The sequence below is a fragment of the Aquarana catesbeiana genome, linkage group LG02, assembly GCF_042186555.1.
Source record: "Aquarana catesbeiana isolate 2022-GZ linkage group LG02, ASM4218655v1, whole genome shotgun sequence".
In the NCBI taxonomy this organism is placed as follows: Eukaryota; Metazoa; Chordata; class Amphibia; order Anura; family Ranidae; genus Aquarana; species Aquarana catesbeiana.
In genome coordinates this window covers 362777555-362783294 of record NC_133325.1, presented here as the reverse complement: position 1 = coordinate 362783294, position 5740 = coordinate 362777555, and positions in this window count along the sequence as shown.

The following is a 5740-nucleotide window of genomic DNA, read 5'->3' as shown; positions in this document are numbered from 1 at the left end:
TAAAAATATATTTCTTCTATAGCTCGTCTTCATGGTGGCAGTCAGCAGATGGGTATCATGCTGCAAAAAGATAAGTACTTCTAAGTATTATAATGTATAGTATCTCACAAAAGTGAGTACACCCCTCACATTTTTGTAAATATTTTATTATATCTTTTCATGTGAGAACACTGAAGAAATTACACTTTGTTACAATGTAAAGTAGTGAGTGTACAGCTTGTATAACAGTGTAAATCTGCTGTCCCCTCAAAATAACTCAACACACAGCCACTAATGTCTAAACCGCTGGCAACAAAAGTAAGTACACCCCTAAGTGAAAATGTCCAAATTGGGCCCAATTAGCCATTTTCCCTCCCTAGTGTAATGTGACTCGTTGGTGTTACATGGTCTCAGGTGTTAATGGGGAGCAGGTGTGTAAAATTTGGTGTTATCGCTCTCACTCTCTCATACTGGTCACTGGAAGTTCAACATGGCACCTCATGGCAAAGAACTCTCTGAGGATCTGAAAAAAAGAATTGTTGCTCTACATAAAGATGGTCTAAGCTATGAGACGATTGCCAAGACCCTGAAACTGAGCTGCAGCATGGTGGCCAACACCATACAGCAGTTTAACAGGACAGGTTCCACTCTGAACAGGCCTTGCCATGGTCGACCAAAGAAGTTGAGTGCATGTGCTCAGGATCATATGCAGAGGTTGTCTTTGGGAAATAGTGCTGCCAGTATTGCTGCAGAGGTTGAAAAGGTGGGGGGGTCAGCCTGTCAGTGCTCAGACCATACGTCGCACACTGCATCAAATTGGTCTGCATGGCTGTCATCCCAGAAGGAATCCTCTTCTAAAGATGACGCACACGAAAGCTTGTAAACAGTTTGCTGAAGACAAGCAGACTAAGGACATGGATTATTGGAACCATGTACTGTGGTCTGATGAGACCAAGATAAACTCATTTGGTTCAGATAGTGTCAAGCGTGTGTGGCGGCAACCAGTTGAGGAGTACAAAAACAAGCGTGTCTTGCCTACAGTCAAGCATTGTGGTGGGAGTGTCATGGTCTGGGGCTGCATGAGTGCTGCCGGCACTGGGAAGCTACAGTTCATTGAGGGAACCATGAATACCAACATGTCCTGTGACATACTGAAGCAGAGCATGATCCCCTCCCTTTGGAGATTGGGCCACAGGGCAGTATTCCAACATGAAAATGACCCCAAACACATCTCCAAGATGACCACTGCCTTACTAAAGAAGCTGAGGGTAAAGGTGATGGACTGGCCAATCCTGTCTCCAGACCTAAACCCTATTGAGCATCTTTGGGGCATCCTCAAACGGAAAGTGGAGGAGAGCAAGGTCTCTAACAACCACCAGCTCCGTGATGTCGTCATGGAGGATTGGAAGAGGAAAAAACAAGATAAGTGTAGCGCTATGAAATTATGAAAGAGTCCACTGTGGGAAACATTAAACCAGCAGTTCAAGATATAATTGACAAAGAAGAGTCCTCCTTGGGAATAGAATGGGGAATCTTCAGGAGCCAGACACTTCAAATATATAAACCATCTGGAATGAGAACATGCACAACACCACCAAAAGTGAGGAGGCTTACCAGAATCGATGGACCCAACGGGGCGTACGCCAAGTAGGGTCAGATAGGCTTAGGTGGTGAGTGGCTGCAGGTGGCCCGGAAGGGCAATGTTGATGGAATAGCTCACACGTTGCTGTGTCCCTCAAAATGATGCCGAAACCGGGGGGTGTGGAACAAACGACACTTTGGTTGTGTCCCTCAGAGCGATGTTAAAAACCAAGAGATGGCAGAAGCAAATGGAAAAAAGGAAGGAATGGCCACATAGTGTAAATCCGTATAAAATTGAAAGTTTTATTAAAATTGATATACATTCACATGTAGGTGCGTAAAAAACAGCGCTGTAGAGAATTTGCGACAGTGGGATCCTAACCGACGCGTTTCGTCTTCATAGACTTCGTCTGGGGGGTTTCCCCCACTGTAGCCACCAAGGTATATATAGGGGTACATCAAAATTCATGAGAATCAGCTCCACGAATTTTAAAAGCGTCACTTCCGGTGTCAAGGCAAGATGGCCGACCGGCTTGCGTTCCACGCCTCACATTGATGGGCACCGGAAGTGAGGAAAAGAAAGTATGGCACAAAAAGCCCAAAGAGACAAATTTGTTAACTAGCATAGTTGCACTAATGTCTGGGAGGTGCAATGTGAAAACCGAATAGATAATGCAAGAATTGATAGGAGGGTGTACGACGCAGCGGTGTGCGCGCGCATTTGAGTGAAATAATAGTTACAGCACATGCGCGGGAGGCGCATGCGTGGGGAGAGAATATCATAGTGACAACAGTGAGGGGGCGGAACCACGGATGCAGAGGTGGTAAAAACATCTTCCAGCCCAACAAAACGACGTGTCCAGTGCGTACAAGAAGGGAAGGATACAATCCTCCCACGGGGCGGGCAAATGCCGGGAGGTCGGACGTATGACGGCTTAGTGACAGCAGTGAGGGGGCGGAACCAAGGCTAATAAGGCGATGATAACATCAACCAGCCAAACAGTGTCAAGAACATGCATAAAGGGAAAGATGCGATCCTCCCACGGGGGCGGGCAGATGCCGGGACGTATGGCAGCACAGCACAATAAAACATACAACCCGAAAATGTAAACAGTAACACGGATGTGCATAAGGTGACCCCAGTAGGGGAAAAACAAGTATATATACAAAAATGAGTGATGGAGAAAAGTGCAATGACGGCGTCAAACATATGACAATAAATGTGAGACCCGGATAACAAATAAAACATATCTGTCGCCACAAAAATGTGACTAGCGAAATTAAGTGCTAAATAAGGTAAATAAAAAATAGGATATGTAAAAAATATAGCATAATATCACTCAATGAGAAATGTTGCTCAATGAATAAACACTATATAACACTTTATACAATATATAAATATAAATACAGGATTGGAAGAGGACTCTAGTGGCAACCTGTGAAGCTCTGGTGAAGTCCAAAAGGGTTAAGACAGTGCTGGAAAATAGTGGTGGTGACACAAAATATTGACACTTTGGGCCCAATTTGGACATTTTCAATCAGGGGTGCACTCACTTTTGTTGCCAGCGGTTTAGACATTAATGGCTGTGTGATTAGTTATTTTGAGGGGACAGAAAATTTGCACTGTTATACAAGCTGTACACTCACTACTTTATATTGTAGCAAAGTGTCATTTCTTCAGTGTTGTCACATGAAAACAAATAATAAAATATTTACAAAAATGTGAGGGGTGTACTCACTTTTGTGAGATACTGTATATGAATTTTGGTGTATTTTATGCTTTTCGCACTGATCTGCAGCTTTGAAACTGTGGAGTAAGCTGAGAACTGTTCGTGTTGCAAATAGCTGAATGCAATTGCTGTTAGTGTTAGTAACTACTCCAAGACTGTTCCCATAGAAGACAGTGGTCCTACCTATACAGAAGTGGTGTCCGACTGGAGGCCTTCACCTGTATAGCTGTCTTTCTATAGACGTCTCAGAGTCTGCTGATTAACATTGCATCTGCTTAAGGGTGTCTTGGCCCTAGCCCTCTCTCCCCCAGTTTTGTTCAATTGACAATAAATCTCTGGTTGCATTCTAAAGGTGTCTGGCGCCCACCATTTCATCTTGCATTACACTCACCATACCTTGCAACCCACTGTACACAGAAGGATGTCAGCTGTCCCTGACGCTGGAGGTCACCATTAGGCCTCAGGGGCCCCGGGACTTTACTACACTTTAATATTCTATTTTATTCTGTTCTTTTATTTTCTATTATATCCCTTTTTTTTTCAATTCTATTTTTTCTATTTTATTTTGTATCCTGTTCTGTTTTTCTATTTGAAAATTCGAAATTGATGTAAAAAATATTCAAATTCAATTAGAAAACTATTCAAATTCGAAATTTCGTCTGAAATTTAGATTTGTTATTTCGGATTTATTTAAATTCGTTACTATTATATTTTGTAAATTTGGATAAATTCGAATTTCTGAATAACAAAAAATGTGTCCGAATTTAAATTAATAATGAAACGAAGCGTACGTGTCTAATGTCAAACCCAGCCCAAAGCCTGTGGATCCAGGCCCTTATGGTGGTAGACTATATTGTGATGAAGTGAAAACTTTTGTCTAAAGCTTATAGACAACCATACACACTGCAGTCTGATTCTACAATCTCCTTTAGGCTCGGTTCACACTTGTGCCATGTGGGAAACCCTGCAAATCCAGTGCGGGTTCCCGCATCCCACCTGAATCGCCAGCGGTTTACACTGCCCTCTGTGGGTTTTCAGTACAAAGTGAATGACACCCCGAGATTGGTTCACAGATCGCAATGCGAACTGTGAATTCGGACAGGAATCGAATTGCATGGGTGTGAACACCCATGCGATTCGATTCCAGTGTGGACCAAAAAAAGGGTCCTGTATTATTTTGGTTCGAATGCAATGCGAATTCAGCTATACAATCTGTATGGCTGAATTTGCATCTCACAGACACCGCATGTGATCTGCACAGAAATAAGGTGAAAATCACAAGCGATGATTGACATGGCTATAGTGTGAACCAAGCCTTAGATCTACCAACAACCATGTAGTACTAGGGTCTGCCTGACTGGATACTGATCGATGGATTGATAGGGTAGGGCCTCATATATAATATAGTTTGGATGAATCTAAGTCGCTTGTACAAAAATTGTACAGTCAGATTGTAATGTGTATGGGAACAATTAGAAAGATTTTTTTTTTTTTTAAATGAACATTTTTTATAAGTGCAATTGAGCTTCTGTTCTATCCTTGTTTTATTATTCTACGTGTCCTCTTCTTTCAGAAGATATATGTTTCCTGGGATTTAACATGGAACCAAAGGCAAAATGTATTTTTCTTTTTTTTTTTAAATTTTTCACACTGGGGCATCGCTATTTTTAGCGACACTTTACCGCCATTTTAGCGGCGCTATTTTTAGCGGTGCTTTACCGTCATTTTAGCAATGCTTTTCGGCTGCTAGTGGGGAGCTTTTAACCCCCGAAAAAAGGTTAAAAGCGGCGGCGCTGCCCATTGATTTCAATGGGCAGGGGTGCTTTAGGAGTGGTGTATACACGGGCTCCTAAAGCGCCTCAAAGATGCTGCTTGCGGGACTTTTTTTGATGTCCTGCCAGCGCACTGCTCCAGTGTGAAAGCACTCGGGGTTTCACAGTGGAGTGACAGGGGAGGCTCTTTACAGGCGCTATATTTAACGCTATAGTGCCTGTAAAGCGCCTCAGTGTGAAAAGGGTCTAAGGGACAGGTATAACCCCTGTCAGGTGTTCTTTTTTTTGCTATTTGTTTCTTATTGGGTCAATTTCCCTTCACTTCCTTTCCCATAACCAAAACAGGAAGTGAGAGGAAATGTAGGGTTGTCACCACACTAGTGTCCCCATTGGAAGATTTCTGATTCCTATTGTGAGGACACTTTTGGTGATAATGGGAGACACAGACAGCTAGAAAAACCTGACAGGCATTCTAATCGTTGCCACTCTATCCAAAACTATATAAAAAAAAAGCTTTACCATTAGTTTAGTCAGTAATTTTAAAGCCAAAATAATTATTTTTCTTACACGCTTTTCAGAAGAACATTTACATTGCATTTGCTGTGTCTTTTCAGTGAAAACAAAATAAATGATAGCTTTAATTGTGAGCCGCACTTCCCTGCTTGCAGCCCTCACTGA